This window comes from Oreochromis aureus, linkage group 10 (genome assembly GCF_013358895.1).
Source record: "Oreochromis aureus strain Israel breed Guangdong linkage group 10, ZZ_aureus, whole genome shotgun sequence".
NCBI classification, from domain to species: domain Eukaryota; kingdom Metazoa; phylum Chordata; class Actinopteri; order Cichliformes; family Cichlidae; genus Oreochromis; species Oreochromis aureus.
In genome coordinates, this window is record NC_052951.1 from 24,014,188 (window position 1) to 24,030,545 (window position 16,358).

Here is a 16,358-nt window from a genome sequence, read left to right on the forward strand (position 1 = left end):
GTACATGAAGTCTATATGCATTTCTGTGAATTCCAGTAATTCTATTTTTACTTGGAAATATTCAAATAGTATTATAGTATTGGAATTATTCATATAGTTGAATGCATTTTAAAAACCGATACGGTATAATTATTTTAAATGGAGTACTGTTTTAATTGTAGCTGAATTGCTTAACTGACACCCCTGAGGTTACCAATTAGTCTAAAATATGGGGGCATCCTGCATCCTGGTAAAATATCCACTTTAGGACATCAACCAACCTCAGTATCATTTCTCACATGTCACAAAAAGCATAATTGCTTCCACAAATTTACTTAGAATTGCAGCAGCACTCACTTCACATACAAAATCCATACTTTATATTACTTCATCACATATTCAAGTCACATAGTGGTCTTTGTGATTAATGGTAACACTTCATGAGTAAAACTATCACAAGAATGATTGGTGTAAGTTAGGTGTTCTCGAAAACGACGTCCACAATGAAAAATGACTTTAAACAAACTGACAGAACTTTTTAAGCACTAAAAATGTTTATAAAAATCATGGTTCATTGATTTGAACCTAGCTGGAAAAATGCAAAGGTTCAGCTCTTTTCAACAAAATAAGGTACAGTCGAGTTGTGATTCCAGAAATCGAGGCAGGCCATCTTCAGATGAGGTATATTTTCACCATCATTTATACTTTTTAAAGTTATTGATCTAGAATGCTGAGTATACAAGTTCTCTCCCAGCTCAAATTTACGGTCCTGTATGTACACACCTGGGAGTATATCTATAACCAACATTTTTTGCTGTGAGTTACAGAACTACTGTATTGGATCAAGTTAGTAGGAGACAGCTTGTATGCTGTGATGACATATAGTCATCATAGCAAAGAAGAACATTATCACAGTACTGCACAGAGTGCTGTAAAAACTAAATACAAAACTTTTATCAGCAATAATGTGAAGTAACTGTTTTCTGTAGAAGTATCAGTCTCTTGCATGGTTGCAGAGGACTTTTGGCCCATCCTTCTTTACAAATTTGCTTCATTTCATTTAAGTTTGCAGACATTAATTTATGCACAACATAAGTTCCTGCTGCAACCTGTTACAGCCTTTCAATCAGGTTGCAGTCAGAACTTAGTACTTTGTACCACTTTGATTCGTTTCTTTTTCAGCCATTCTGTTGTAGATTTGCTGCTGTGCTTGGAATCATTATCCTGTTGAATGAACCAATTTAGGCCAGGCTTTAGCTGTTGGACAGATTAACTTACAGATGACTCTACAAAACTTTGGCTTACAGAGAAATGCTTTACAGTTGGTATGAGGTGTTTGTGCTGATATGCTGTGTTTGGTTTTCACCCATTGGTAGTGTGCTTTATGGCCAGACATCTCCACTTTGGTCTTATCTGTCCAAAGGACTTGTTCCAGAGATTTTGTGGTTCGTAAGTTTGTAAACCGAAAGTGTGCTGCCCATGTTCTTTTGAGAAAGGAAAGGCTTTCTCCTGGCAACCCTTCCAAACAAGCCATACTTGTCCAGTCTTTTTCTAATTGCACTGTCATCAACTTTAACATTTTACATGCAAACTGAGGCCTGTAGAGTCTGAGATATCACTCCCATACTGCATACTGTAATTTGGTTATATGTGGCATTTAAGGGTAATACACCAGTATTGAATTTCCCAATACAATCTCATTTGCATCTTCAGCAAAACATCCATCCACCCATGCATCGTCTTCCACTTATCCATATCAGGGTCATGAAGGGGCTGGAGCCTATCCCATTCCTTCCATAGAGGCGGGGTACAAGTCTTGTCACTTTAAATATTTTGTCATAGTTCTCCTCCAATTTAGCAGCTCTATACACTGAATCAAGAGCCTCTGAAGAATAAAACTACACATGAACAATAGCCGTCAGAGTTGCCTCTGTTATGAATACTAATGGAAACATTTTTGGCTTTGGTTTAAGGTTTCTTTATTATCTAATGACAAGAGCATGACTTTTCAGAATTATGACTCCATATTTGTAGATTAATGTAGCTCAGCGTTGGCTTAAGTATCACATTTACCGTCAGGACACTCCTTTCACATTTCTTCCAGTTCCAGGAAACCACGCTCATTTTATTTTATGGTAGTAACATAACACGATTAGATTTGTTTGGGCTAAATGATTACAGCCTATGCTAAAGACTGTATATACATATATCAGTACATTTATTATAAGTCTCTGAACTAGTGTTGATGATTCAATAAAAATAATGCTCTCATTACATAAACATTCATTAAAGCTAAATGGTCCCTTGTCTTTGCAACTTGGGGACCACCCAACAGACCAGCTGATTCTAAAAAAAAGAAAAAAGGATTCACTAGAATTTAATGCATTTTGCATTAAATTAACCACACACACACTCTCTCTCTCTATGGAAATGTCTTCATTCATGTGCTGATCCTTTGTTATATAAACGGACTGAACCAAGAAGGAGATTACAGGTGGTTTGTACCTGACTATATTTTCCTCCTTTATACCTTAGTAATATAGGCTGATTAATTAGCAGAAAATTGAACTAAATAGGTTGTGCAACATGGCTCCATTATAACCACTAACGGTGTTTTTAAAAAGCTGCTGATGAGCTGATGAAGTTGATTAATTGCTCCATATTTTCCCCTGGAGAACTCCCCCTCTGTCTTTCTCTCTCCTTCTACCGTGTAATGAATTACGGGCGAATAAATTTTGTCTACAGCATGCGTATGCTGAACTTCAAAATTATTATGGATCCTCCAAGCATGACAGGAGCTTTGGAAATAACTACGAAAGTTTCAGGCTAAATTTTTGCATGCTTAATGGTTAGACTGTATGTGGGCAGCACAAAGGCTGGGGGTTGGGATTGGCTGATCAAAGTGACATGGGTACCATTTCTAACCATCTCCTGTAAAAATTTGATATCAGCTGACCTTTCTGCTTCAAGAGATAGTATATTAATGTTTCCACTGCTTGTCACATTAAGAATACAGGTAACCAAATGCACATCATACAGAATGGGTGTCAGCACAGAGGCTTTGCCAGCACTGACTCAGATCTTTGTCACAATGGCAATTTTGCATTTGCAGTCCATTATGAGTTGCAGACAATGAGGCAAATCTGTCCCAGACCTTCATGTGGCAATAAACAATGCAGTAAGCATATTTTTTCAAAGTTCTGATGCAGGGTACAGAAATGAGCCACAAAAGGTGTCAAACCTCAAAAAGCTCTCATGTAAAAGAGATAAACAATTGAGACAATTATCTCAGGCAGTCCACTATCATTAGATATCTTTCTCCTACATACCCGTCTTAAGATAAAAGCTTTCGACTGGAGAGAATTCATGTAAACAATTATGTCATGGGGTCTAATTTGCCCAAAGTTTTGTGAATTATAGATTACATTCTGATCTCTTTATGTTTCTCCCAGCTGGCGTGGGCCTCCAAATCCTCAGATACTTTTCTGCAGCCTCCTGCAATCCTGAATGTCACGGCTCTGTTCCATGACATCAAGGCATCAAACTCAAAAGCTTCAGAATTTCTTTCTGGATGCCTGATGTGTAGTATATCTGCACTTCAAGGTGTTCCATCTGCGTGTTGCTTGTAACTTGGATTTAGCCTGGCACACCAAAAAAAAAGAGAAAAAAAACACTGCATCATCTCGGTATGAAAAAGCCTCTGAGCTTTAACCCTCAAGGTAGCTCAGCGCATGTTGTTTTAGAAGACTGGGTTGAACAGGAGCTTGTTGCCACAGGAGATACTGTGTACTAACACTCAGCTGGGAGCGTGCAGCATTGAACTAAACCAGAGAATCAGACCGCACTCTTGAGAATAAAGACTCTGGAGATTTGGGAATACCTGCTCCCCTATCATCAACCTCGCTCTTGCACTTTAAAAAGTTTGACTATATAAGCTTTCTGAAGCTGTCAAAGCTGCTCTTTCAAGGCTTACTGAATGAAAACTCTGGCTTTAGAAATACTTTGAAGGCTACTAAATGATATTGGCTGCTGGCTTGAGTGCCATGCAGGAGAACTGTAATTCTTTTTAACGGCTCAGGAAACCTCAGTGTGGCTTTATGAAAACTGCAAGAAAACTAATTGAAACTTCTCTATAAAACAAGAAACTGATCTGTCAGGTTTAGTTGGTGTTTCTATCAAATCGCCTTCTACTCAAGCACACAGAATCATACACACAGCACTTTGCAACTAATTTGTCTTGACAAGAAAGGTGATGTGTATAACTGAAGTTTTTAAATCATGTTTGATCATTAACATGAAATTACAGAAGCTATGATGTTGTTGTCCCTGTAATTATATTTGCTGTACTTGTGTGCTTGTCATAGTTTAGCTTTAAAGACTTCCAGCACTGAGAAGCATCTGTCCTCTCTGGCTGGTGTCTCTCAAATGACAGTGATATAGTAGGAATGTGTATAAAGAGTACATGGTCTCAAAAGTTAACATAGATTTAGCACTCAGCTAGTCCGTTGTGCTTCTGCTTTAGCCTTTCACTTCTTCTGCTGCTCTTTTACTTTATATTTCAATCTCGAAACTCTTATACCCTCCTAATCTTTCCTCCAGTCTGGCCCAAACTCTTATAAACACAAAATTATGTATTACCTACTTGTTTTGTCTGCACCCCCATTCAACTCCCTGATTGCTCCTCACGATGCACCTCTCTCAGCCCACCTCTGTGCTCGTCTAAGCCTTGATAAACATGTGCAAACATGCAATTATACATCACCTGCTCTTCTAAATCCTCCCAATCTTCGCTGTCCTTCTCTTTTCTTGACACTCCTGGCCTCTTCCCAAATCCTATTTTCTCCTTCCACCCAGGTAAACACATGTAGGCAGGCAGAATCACCAGGTTAACATTTGCATCTTTCTTTGCAACTTATCTAAAGCTGTAGTCCTTAGGTTGATCCAAACACAATTTCATCCTTTTGACTATGGGGGTACTAAAACGAATAACCCCTTAGGTGTTTGTTTGGGCTTCGGATGTGTGTGTATGTGATTCAGTTGTTTGGAAATAAGCTTTCAGCTTGAGGCAACCACATCTAGTCACTTGTACTTTAATTCTTTTCCCACTTTACTCCGTTCCACTTTCTTTCATCCCTTTATAAGATCAGAGTGTTTGTTGTCTTGTTTGTTGGGTTCAGCTTAGTGACGTCACTCAGTGCTGGCCTGTGTTCATCTCCACCATATACATAAAGGGAGAAAACAACTCTTTTATCAAAACATAACCTTATCACTATGACCACACCATCTGGACCAACTTGCTGATGATTTACACAGAGCAGATGTTAACCCAAAGAACAGAATGCTCCCTCTACAGGAAATAGTCCTTGCTTTCTTACACAGAAGCATTGTAACAGCAGTGTAGCCATAAGCTGAAGTTATCCAACCACGACAGATTATATGGTCCTATTCTTACCTTGTTGGGTTGTCTTGTTTTCTGGTACCATATTCTTTTTTTATGCAAAAAAGAAATCCCCCTAGTTTTTGCCCTTTTCTGCCGTGTTTATCTCCTTTGTTCTGAGAGAACATTTTCAAAGCTGATGAAGGTGGATGCTTGGGGGGATATTGTTGAAGAGATGAGAGGAGGAAAAAACGGAAAAATCATCACTTCCATGCAGACCCACACTTACAGAGAGGTAAACAAACACTGGTGAAGATGCACACTTGTTTGAAATTGGAGAAGGGTGTTAAAATAAGAAATAAAAGAAGAGGAAGAAAAGGGGGATTGTTCCACCAAAGAAGCTAGAGAAATACCAAATCAATGGAGGCATGATAATGAATTATTTCCTCGCCAGAGTGGGAGTTAGAGGAGAGAGATAAAAGCAGACCACATGCTGTGCCACTAACAGCCTAGGGGGCTGCTGCCTGTGAATTACGGTGCGCTGAAACACACTTGCTGCCCTCGGGACCCATTGGTTGCAAAAAGAAAGAGAAAGGAGAAAAAAATAGGAATAAGAAATGGGGATGGGGAGGGGGGAGAAAAGAAATGTCGGGAAGGGTAATAGGTCAAACCGAAACCCCTCAAGGCCCTGCGAAGCGTGGATTTACATCTCTATGGCTAATTAGAGTCATAACGATGAAATTAAAGTGGTGGAAATGAAAGAAGGATAGATGGATGAGGGAAATTGAGAAGCAGGGACACAGGCAGTGTCGGATGGGATTATTCAGCATGTGTAATTATAAGAGATATTAGATGTCTGGTAGAACAGCGAGTGCGTCACCAATAAGAAGTCATATCTTAATAATTCTTATATGATGTTCTACATGTACTGTGGGATTTTTCCTTGCAAATTTAGCCTTCAGTAAAAACATTATCTGCACTTAGAAGACCCAGATTACTTAACTACTCAGAGTCAAAGAAACAAGCGATTGACAAGTAGACGTGCAATTTGTTCTTCACCGTCACAACTGCAGCATGTTTAACAGACTCAAAACAAACATTTGGTTTTGCTTTCTCTCATTAAAGACATCCTGCTGAGTTTGCCTTAGTTTAGTAGTTCAGTGGATTAAAATTGGCATTTACAATTAGTAAAAAAAAGTTGCACAGGAAGTACATAACATATGCCTGAACTGTACAGTTATAGCATATAATAGTTCATATGAAGATTAAAATTCAGCTGCCTGTGGATGAATTTTTGTGTCATCTTAATGAGTAGACGAGGCACTAACCTCAGCTTTTGATTTTTAGTTAATGTTTTTTAAATGGGAAAACGTATCTGCCAATATTACAATTTTATACATCATCCATGTGTGATGGTAACTTACTTTTTACTGCAATCACTGTTGGGCACACTGACTTTCTTTCAACTTGCTTCATCTTTTTAAGTTATTAATTCGCTACACATCTATAAATGTCAATATCTCTCAGAGAACATCCAGTTTTTTTAATCTATGTGGAAAGACAAATGCAATGTAGATGTAAGAGCGCTACAGCTGGTTATTCCAGTTGAGCAACTATTAAGCTATGGACACTTCTTATATTCAGTTTTAATTGGCTGACACCAACTAATTAAATTTGGTTGGAGATGCTGCCAAATCTCGATTTATAAGGTTCTGCTATCTGGTCAATAAGAAAGAAAAATCTTTTAATAATAACAGTTATTATAAAACCACACCTTATTTAAATGTATCTGTTCTCCCCTTTCAGAACATCTCTCCATGCATAACAGGTCATATTGGAGCTTTGAGCTTTTTTCTTTTCTTTTAATATAGCATGTTACATCTCATTCTGTTTCCTTGCAGTTCTGCATCTGTGATGTGTGCTGGATGTGCACCACAAAGATGATCCTTCAACATGGATTTTGTTTTGTGAAAATGGATGAAGCAAATCTGGTGAATGGAGCAAACAGTGAGTAAATGTTGTTTTGGTACATATGTCTAGAATGATGGCAAATACTATCAGTTTCTTTCAGCAGAACTCTACCCCACACTTTAGGGGACAAAGTTAAGCTGTACAACCTCATGAATCTAGAAAAAATTGACAAGTGTAATCCTGGTGCCACTCCTGACCTGACATGTTTCCTTTTGCTTGTAAGTGATGGACTCTGCAGTCTTGGGCTATACACCAGTAATTTTCAGATGAACTCTACCAGATTAACCAGATTAACATCAGCAATATTATGTCACACTAAAGTTTGCTTAATCTGAAATGACTATGTTTGCTGCTTATAAGTCTGATTGTGTTGACCTTACAGACTGCAAGTACAAATAGTTATGACCACATGCACAAGATTATGACCTTAAAGATGTAACTAATGTAATATAAATGTATATAGACTTCTGCATCATCAGTGTGATGAAAAACCAAAATAAGTGGCACAATACATTTAAGGAATAAATTGCTACATATTTGCTACTGTTGTAGCAAATATGATCCAAACTGAAACTCATATATGCAAATATTCATTCTTGTTTTATACATTTATCTATATAATAAAGACTTCACATATCCATTTTCAAAAAAATTAATTCCATCATTAAGGCTTTAAAGTGATTTAATATGGATTTTTGATTTTGGGGGTATGGGGCTAAAGGTCAGCAGCCTTTGATCACAGCTCCCATTTGCTGATCAAGATTTAAAAATCAACCTACAAAATAACCAAGCATATTAAAATAAGATAAAATGGTAAACGGCCTGTATTTGTATAGCGCTTTATTTAGACCCCAAAGCGCTTTACACTACATTCAGTCATTCACCCATTCACACACACAGGTGATGGCAAGCTACATTGTAGCCACAGCTGCCCTGGGGAGCACTGACAGAGGCGAGGCTGCCGGACACTGGCGCCACCGGGCCCTCTGACCACCACCAGTAGGCAACGGGTGAAGTGTCTTGCCCAAGGACACAATGACTGAAACTGTCCGAGCCGGGGCTCGAACCGGCAACCTTCCGATTACAAGATGAACTGCCAACTCTTGAGCCACGATCGCCCTGATAAGCCAAATCGTACAAATGTAAACATCAGTGTATAAAACATTTCCATTCCAAGCCCCTGCAGAGAATATAGTACTGGATTTCCTTCATTCTTGTTATTCACTCAAACCTAATCATTCCAATCATCCAGGTGGTAGTGCAGCAATAAAATTTAATTTATAAAGTGTCAGAGCTGTGAAGTTTTATTTACTTGTTTCTTTTGTGAATACCTCAGTATTCCTGTTGCTTTATGTACACGTTTTATATAATTCCTACATAGCTTTTCTATATATTTTTGAAACTAAATGATCCAGATAATCCATTTTATTGCTGCTATTTGTTATGGTAAACTCGTGGCTCCAACTCCATATTGAACACTGTGACACAACAATAGTATTGACCTTCTCCAATAAAGCTGTATTTAAAGAGTAGAGAGGTGATGGCAAATAACAGATCCTACCTGGATGATATGTAATATACCGCTTGCTTGCTCATTTATTTAATTCTTTGGCGATTGGGATGGGAAAACAAGAGAACTTGAATATCGCAAGGAGTACAAGACAAGTCCATCACACTTCATCAACTGCAGGTAAACAACCCTCCAGTAACTCTAAAACCACTCCATCAAAGTCAAAGTTACATTTTACTTACAGGTACAACAATCAGTGTTTCTATCAAAGCACTGCACAAACAGTATTTATGTCAAGTCTGGCAGATGTTTACAAAGCATGAATGTCTCAGTTGAGAATTTCACTGAAGAGTACTTCACAGTGCCTCAGATGCTGTGCACATTAAGTGTATTTATAATACCATAAAATAAACTGATGGCCCACTGCCTCTAGTTATCCATGGGGGACATCACTCACGTATTATTTTTTTTTTTGTTTAGATGCACACAGTGTGCTGTTTTTGTATAAAGGAGGCTCAACAGACGCCGTCAGAATATTCTTTTATGTTTCACTGTTGCCTTTCCCTCTGCTCATCTATTCGTCTCTGGTATGTGCTTAAGATGTCCACCTGTGTGCAGCGTTTGCACCTGGGGATAATGCAGTCCTGTATCTCACACCGCACAGGTTTAATCCTTAATTGTTGATCGTGCACAGGGTTCAAATTGCTTACTTTACTCTACCTTCCTCTGGCTTTATGTTTCTCTCTGCTTGTTTCCTCTTTGACTTTATGTTTCCCCTCCTCTCTCCTCTCTTCTTCTCTCCTCCTGGGAATTAGCTGCAGTGGGTAAGTGTTGCACTAAATAAATGACTTGGAGATTAAACAGACAACCACAGTTGCCATGGCAACTAACTGGGCATCTCTCGCTATTGTATTCGGAACACTGCTGGATGACCACTGGCTGCAAAGACTGTGGGTCTCTTGGTGTATATGAAATGCATATTTACATGTGGTTATGTGAATGCCTATGGTTATGGGTTAGCAGTATTAAATATAGTGTTATTATAGTAATATAGTATTATATAAATATAGTATTAAATATAACTGGGATAAATGTATTTTAACTTGTGCAGCAACAGTGATTTGAAAGATCCAAGTAACATGCTACAACTAAGCCCCACAGGATGCTATCCCCCACAAACACCCACTCAGCCAGCCACCCACACCCAAACGCATACACACACCTCAACCCCGTCTAGTCATACTTTGTGTGTCTTTTAGCATTTCACTTTTGGACCATCTTGGATCTAATTAAGATGCAAGCTGCTGTTTTTGCAAAGTTGAACCACAGCAATCTTCAAAATAGATCTCTCTCAGTGCAACACATAAAAAGTAGAACCAAAATCTCAACTGTCTCTTACCTGTTACTGCAGCTACCTGACACTGGGTAATTACCCAGAAATAGAAACGGCACTTGGAAGTCACCAAAAAGGCCCTTATACACACTGGCAATTAGCTTTAAAGGTCCACTGAGCAGTAATGAGGTATCAGACACTGGCCAGGAGAAATGAAAGGAAAGGAAGAGAAAGGAAAGGAAAGGAAAGGAAAGGAAATAACAAAAGTGTAGGTCTCCTTTAAGACTCCTCTGAGAGAATGTGTAACCCAGGCAAGTAAAAAAATAAAACTTAGCATTGCATTTGAACCTTGATCTTTCTCTAAGGCTAACTGCACACGTCTGTTGCCAAAATCTATCCATAAAAATAAGTGAACAGAAAACGGGGATGGAAAATGCAGTTTAAGTGTAAATGCACCAAAAGAAAGTGTTAAAAAAAATATCCTGTGTGGGATTTGATCTGCAGTCTCTTGTGCAAGTGACGACTGACTTACGCCTCCACCAGGCCCCCAAAGTCCTAATGTGAACGTTTTTGCTCTTTAAAATTGGAAGCACTTAACCTTGTGTCCGTGGACACGAATCGAACTTCCCTCAGACTCCATGGCAGGTGTTGTGCACAAAAAAGGGGAAAATCATGTCCAGGAACACGAATCAATAGATTACATTTCACGATTATTTCACTAACTGCTACAAGGCTGCAATGTGAACTAGGTGAGAGGAATTTGTAAGTAGAACTGAAGGAGTGGAGAAGGACATGGTGCAAACAAAATGGCCAAAAACACAATAAAAAGCAGAGGAAAGACTGGTGTAATTTTGCGTGTGTGGGTGCTGAAGACTATTCCAAGACCTTCACTTCAAAGTCACTTTGCTGTTGACAGCTTAGCTGGAGGTCGCTCACTCACACAACTGTCAGAGAACAACAGGCTCACCATGTAAAACTGACATCCGATCTCAGCAAGATCATTTGTGCAGATTAAGAGCAAACTCGAGTAGCACAAAAGATCAAACCTTGACAGGAGCTACACGAAGATTTTATCTTGCAACACGGACATCCCTTAAAGCTTTTTTGTCCATGTAATCTGTAAGCGTGATAGCATTGAGCCCAAGCTCAGCAGGAAACATCTGAAAGCATCTACCCAGAGGCGTGGATCATACACATGATATAGAAACAAACTCCCTACTCAGGGATGATGAAATGCAAATTATAGTCTATGTTAATTTTGGTCTTTGAATACCTACCTATGTGTGAATGACAATCATGTGTTTACAGTCTGGTTTTGTCAGTTTAAACCTTGTTGCTTTGGCAACTGTCTTGATGACCGCCTTTGCTCCTTGATAATCATCATATGTCATTATTATAACATTTTACTGACTGCAAAATGTATTGATTCAGCTGAAAATGAACAGATTAAATAAAGAATCCGATAACCTTGAGATACATGAAACTCTGTTCTTATTCAGCCGTGTTGAGATGTGTTGGGTTTAATTAAACTCTTGGGGCTAACCTCCTTTTCACATTTGCTGCGCTCACAGTAAATCATTTTTTTCGTTGCAAGCTTCACACAAAATGGGATACAAACACGATTCCATGGGTCATTTTTCAGGGCTTTGCCATTTTATAAATGAATACAGATAAATTCATACATCACCCTTTATGGGGTCACACATATTTCACATGTGCAATTCACCAAAATACACCTGCTGAGGTTGTACAATATTCCTTCCTTAACCTATTAACCTGCATTTATTTAGCTGGGCTGCTCTAAGTCTCTTAAATATTCAATTGCAACCAAATCATTTTCTTACCTCTGTTTTCACTTTCTCTTATTTGTCCTACTGGCGACAAAGAGGAGCTTTCTCCCCCTTTCTCTCTCTTTTTTCACCAGTACCACTTTCCACTATCTTTCCTCCACAAGCCTTCTCAGAATAGCCAATTCCCCATATGATGCTCTCTCTCCCCTCCCTTCTTTTTTATCCCATCCTCCTCTTCCTCACTCTCTTTTTACCTCTCTGTCTCAACTTCTCTCCTTTGATTAATTAGTCAGAGCCGCTGAGTGGCCCTGCCAGTGCAGCCCAGCATCACAGCATAATTCCACTCTTAGTTGGCGTCACGGAAAACAAATACTCACAGTTGAGTAAATGCTTAGAGGGGAAGAGCTGCATGTGGGAGAAACATGGAGAAGCAATATGAACCACAGAAAACCAACCTGGACCTAATTAGAAGCTTTCCAGCTGTGTACTTTTGCAAATAAAATAAAAAAAATATGAAACCAGTGGTTCGTTGCACTGTCCCTCAATGACTAATGGCTCTGTAAATATACAGTTACATGACCTTCAGCTTCGGCAACCTTGGCATGCACTACATACCAACATGCTTCCAGCATTTTCTATTGTAAAGAAAACCAAAAAAACAAACAAACAGAAAAAGCAAGATGAAGTTTAGGTTAGTCCTCTGATCGGCTACGATATAGCCACAAACCTCTGAGATATCAGTGTCAGCACTTCTCATATTTTCTTTTAAAACATCTTGCTGTCTTTCTGCTGCTGCATTGCTGTTTCCTTCTCACATTGCATCATTTTCCTATCTGTCCTCTGGTCCACTCCTGTTGTTTTCTTGATGATTAAAAGTCAGTCATGAAGACTTAAAATAAGCAAACAGGCAAGATGAAACAGGAGCAGAGGCACCTTTCTGTCCATTACTGTTTATCTTTCTCTGCTGTTTGAATGCTCCTGTGTGCACAGACTGAAGGACCTCCAAAATTCCCACTTTTTAAGTTTTCATCTATTAATGCAAATTCAAATTGGAGGACTGTCATGATATTCTGAGAGATTCAGCCTTAAATACTACAGCTTTTGATTAAAAAATACTAGATATAACTATTATTAATAACTATTATTACGTGACATAAGCTCATAAAAGTTTCATTCAAATTCACAAAGGTTGCACCATATTGCAAATTTCTAAAATGAATAAGAACACAGAGAATCCACACGTTATCATATCACACTAGTGTGTTCTACCTTTCAGTAAAAACGCATGCACAGTTTACTGAAGGTGCATTCGGTGACTCCATGTACGACATAACCTATACTGAAAACCACAATAGTTTGAAATGGCACAATTAAAATTGCAGCATAGATATCCCAGTCTCCACATTTGCAAAAGGTTACTTCGCCATAATGCGCATGCAGTCCACGTATCACCCCAGGGCAGCTCTATATACTACACATGTATCCTCACAGGAGCTCTGACCTTGTGCGTCCACATATATTACATCTGCAGGCTACAGATATCTCTCAATAAGCCTGCTCACTTAGCAGTTTCAATTCTAATGCACTGTGTTGTTTTTTACTGAACATTTAGGTAATGTGAATCACCTTGGCACGGGCATCACTGGCACAGTCCACGAGGCACGTTCCTGCACATTTATTATTGTGTAATTACAGTGGTTTTAATTTGGACACAAAGGTCACGTGTATAAGCAACCGACTCCTACAGAATGTTGACATTGTAATAAATGTTGGGAAACAGAACCCTGTTGAAACCCTAAACCATTAGGAGGCTACAGAGCTAATTTAAAGCCATTATTGCTGTTATCTCTGTCCCGCAATATGCTCTATGGGAAAGAGAATGTTGATTATTCTGTAAAGCAGAACAAGAGGTCATTCTTTTTCTGGCTCTTCTGAGCAAAACCTCTGGATTAATGGTGTGAACTACAAAATAGGCAATAAAACAGAAAAAACAACAACAACTTTGCACTGAAATACCAACTTGAGTAGCTTTTTACCATAAGATGGCAAAAATATCAAACTTATATTTTTTAAAGCATTTCTTTTTGTTAAACACATTAGAGGTTCCTTGTTTAATGATACACCTCTAGCTATTTGGTTACTTACTTTTTAACGGTACCTTCAAACACATTTTGTCTTGTGTGTAATAATATGCAAATTGTAAGTGATTTCAGAGAAAAGCAATGGGTATCTTGACCAGCACTGGTCTCCCATCATTGTTCTGGCAAATGTCTATGCACAGGCAACTGAAATTAATGGGACATGGACACATTAATCAAGAAGACAAAAACTGCAAATTCTAGTGACACAGAGTAAAGCCAGCTTCCACGCAATGCAGTAAATTACAGGATAGATTCAAAGATGGAGTGCTTATGAGACAGACCACTTTCACTTCGGTATGTTTTAATATATATCTAGTTTAGGATTTCACTGCTTGCTCTTAAAATTTCACAACTTGCAGATACAAAAAACATTTTTCATTTATCTATCTTTGTTAACTTTACGAATCAAACTGAGTTATTGTGGTTCAGCATTAATGTAAATTGAATAAATAGTCAACTGTAGTATGTTCGTAAATGATCAAACACCTGGTTTACAAGAAACTGCTGATCAGTCTCAGTGTTTATTTCAACAGACTGAAGACAGGAAAGTCACAAATGTCGCAGGCTGACTGGTTGCAAAGAATTGCAACCTGAAAGGTTTGCCGGATGCCTATTTGGGGCAAAATATGAGCTATTCATCATTTTTGTATTCGAAACTGTTAAATAACCTATGTTCTTTTGGACATAGTTTAAATTTGTGCAGGTGACAACCACTGGAAATACTGGAAAGTGCGGTTGTCCCTAATTGCGTTTTCTGCCCACCTGAGTTCTCGGTTTGTATCTTTTGCTGCCTTTTCACATGATGCATCTCAGTAGGTTTTGCCCCATGTTTGTGCTGATTGGATAAGAGCACTATCTATAATACAAATATAGATGTGATTGCTACTTCTCATTTCTGTCAATGCATCAGTAAATCTAATCAGTGTTATTCTTTGATTTTAATTCTAAATCTATGCTCTTGGAGACAAAAATAGGTGTTTAAGTGGGATCCACTTAACACAGGACCCAGTGACAGTTAAGAAAAGTAAAAAATAGGTCAAAAAGAACCCTGCTGGGATTGTAAAAAGGTAGAGTACGAGGGTAAAATCAATAAGAATGTAATCATCTAAGGAGTATTAGCAAAGCACATATTGGCCTCTATTCAATTTGTGGTGAAAAAAAAAAAAGATTTATCTGACAGCAGGACAGAGCTTTGAATGGTGGTTTACTTGCTTGGTTTATACATTAAATAAGGCAAAGGCAACATGGAGGGGCAAAATAATAAAAATAATAGAAAAACACACTGTGTTTCATAAGAGAACAAGTTCAGAGACTGTGGGAAAAACAGTGAAGCTGGAGTTGGCTTCTTGGAAAATGGCCAAAGGGTTGTGATTTTTACATCAAAGCTACAGAATAGAAGAAAAGCACCAACAGAGAGAACCATGAAAACCAAAGAAAGACTGCTGAATATGCCTTCTAACCTAGTGCTTTGAGGTATATGATCCCCAAAACATGACTAAGGCTTGTATTTAAAATGTTCGCCCTGAGATCAAGCATTTGGCTGCATGGAAGAAAATCAACGCGGGAAAAAAAAACCTTCTCACATCATTTAGGTTAATTTTTCATTTTCAGTTTTCCAAACTTATGTCCATATTGTAAATACCCATCCTGCTAAACACACCTGTGATTCCTGGCTTTTTGGTTTCCCACACTACCCACCAATGAGACCTCGGACTGCATCGCAGAAACACACACATACACAAACATGCAAACACACACAATTTAACACCATCAACATTATCCAGAACACCAGATGTGCCACTCAAACATAATTGCTCCCCCTCGGTGTTGCCTTTCTGCAGCCCAACACTTAACCTTGAGTGTCATCTGATCAATAGCTTGTGTTATTGGTCCCTGCCCACTTCTTCAGCTGCTTGTCAAACATAAAATGCATTGACTAACCTGGCCTAAAATGCTGCAGGCAAACCTGTAGGTAGATAAATGCCATGCAATGGCTTTTCGGTGCCCATCTGGAAGGTGAAAGGACTGTAACCGAATAATAGCAGGATGACTTCCACTAAAACCAGTCATTAAGGGGCTAAATTAATGGTGGAGCTTAATGGACCCGCACAAGCCAAAGGTAAAGCTTTGGAAATGGCCACCTGCCATAACTAGCTGCTGGATTCATCAACTTTATTACCATTTTGCAGCATAGTTCAATACAGTTTGAACTTACACGCAAGATAAGACAATGATCGAATTAGAAAGCGAGTTTGAG

At 38.6% G+C, this 16,358-nt stretch overlaps 1 protein-coding gene across 6 annotated transcripts in view; it reads right to left on the reverse strand.

The window, feature by feature from the left end:
* fstl4 (follistatin-like 4) overlaps positions 1-16,358 on the reverse strand; it is a 211,420-nt gene that overhangs the window by 51,192 nt on the left and 143,870 nt on the right. The gene's annotated exons all lie outside the window — the stretch shown is intronic.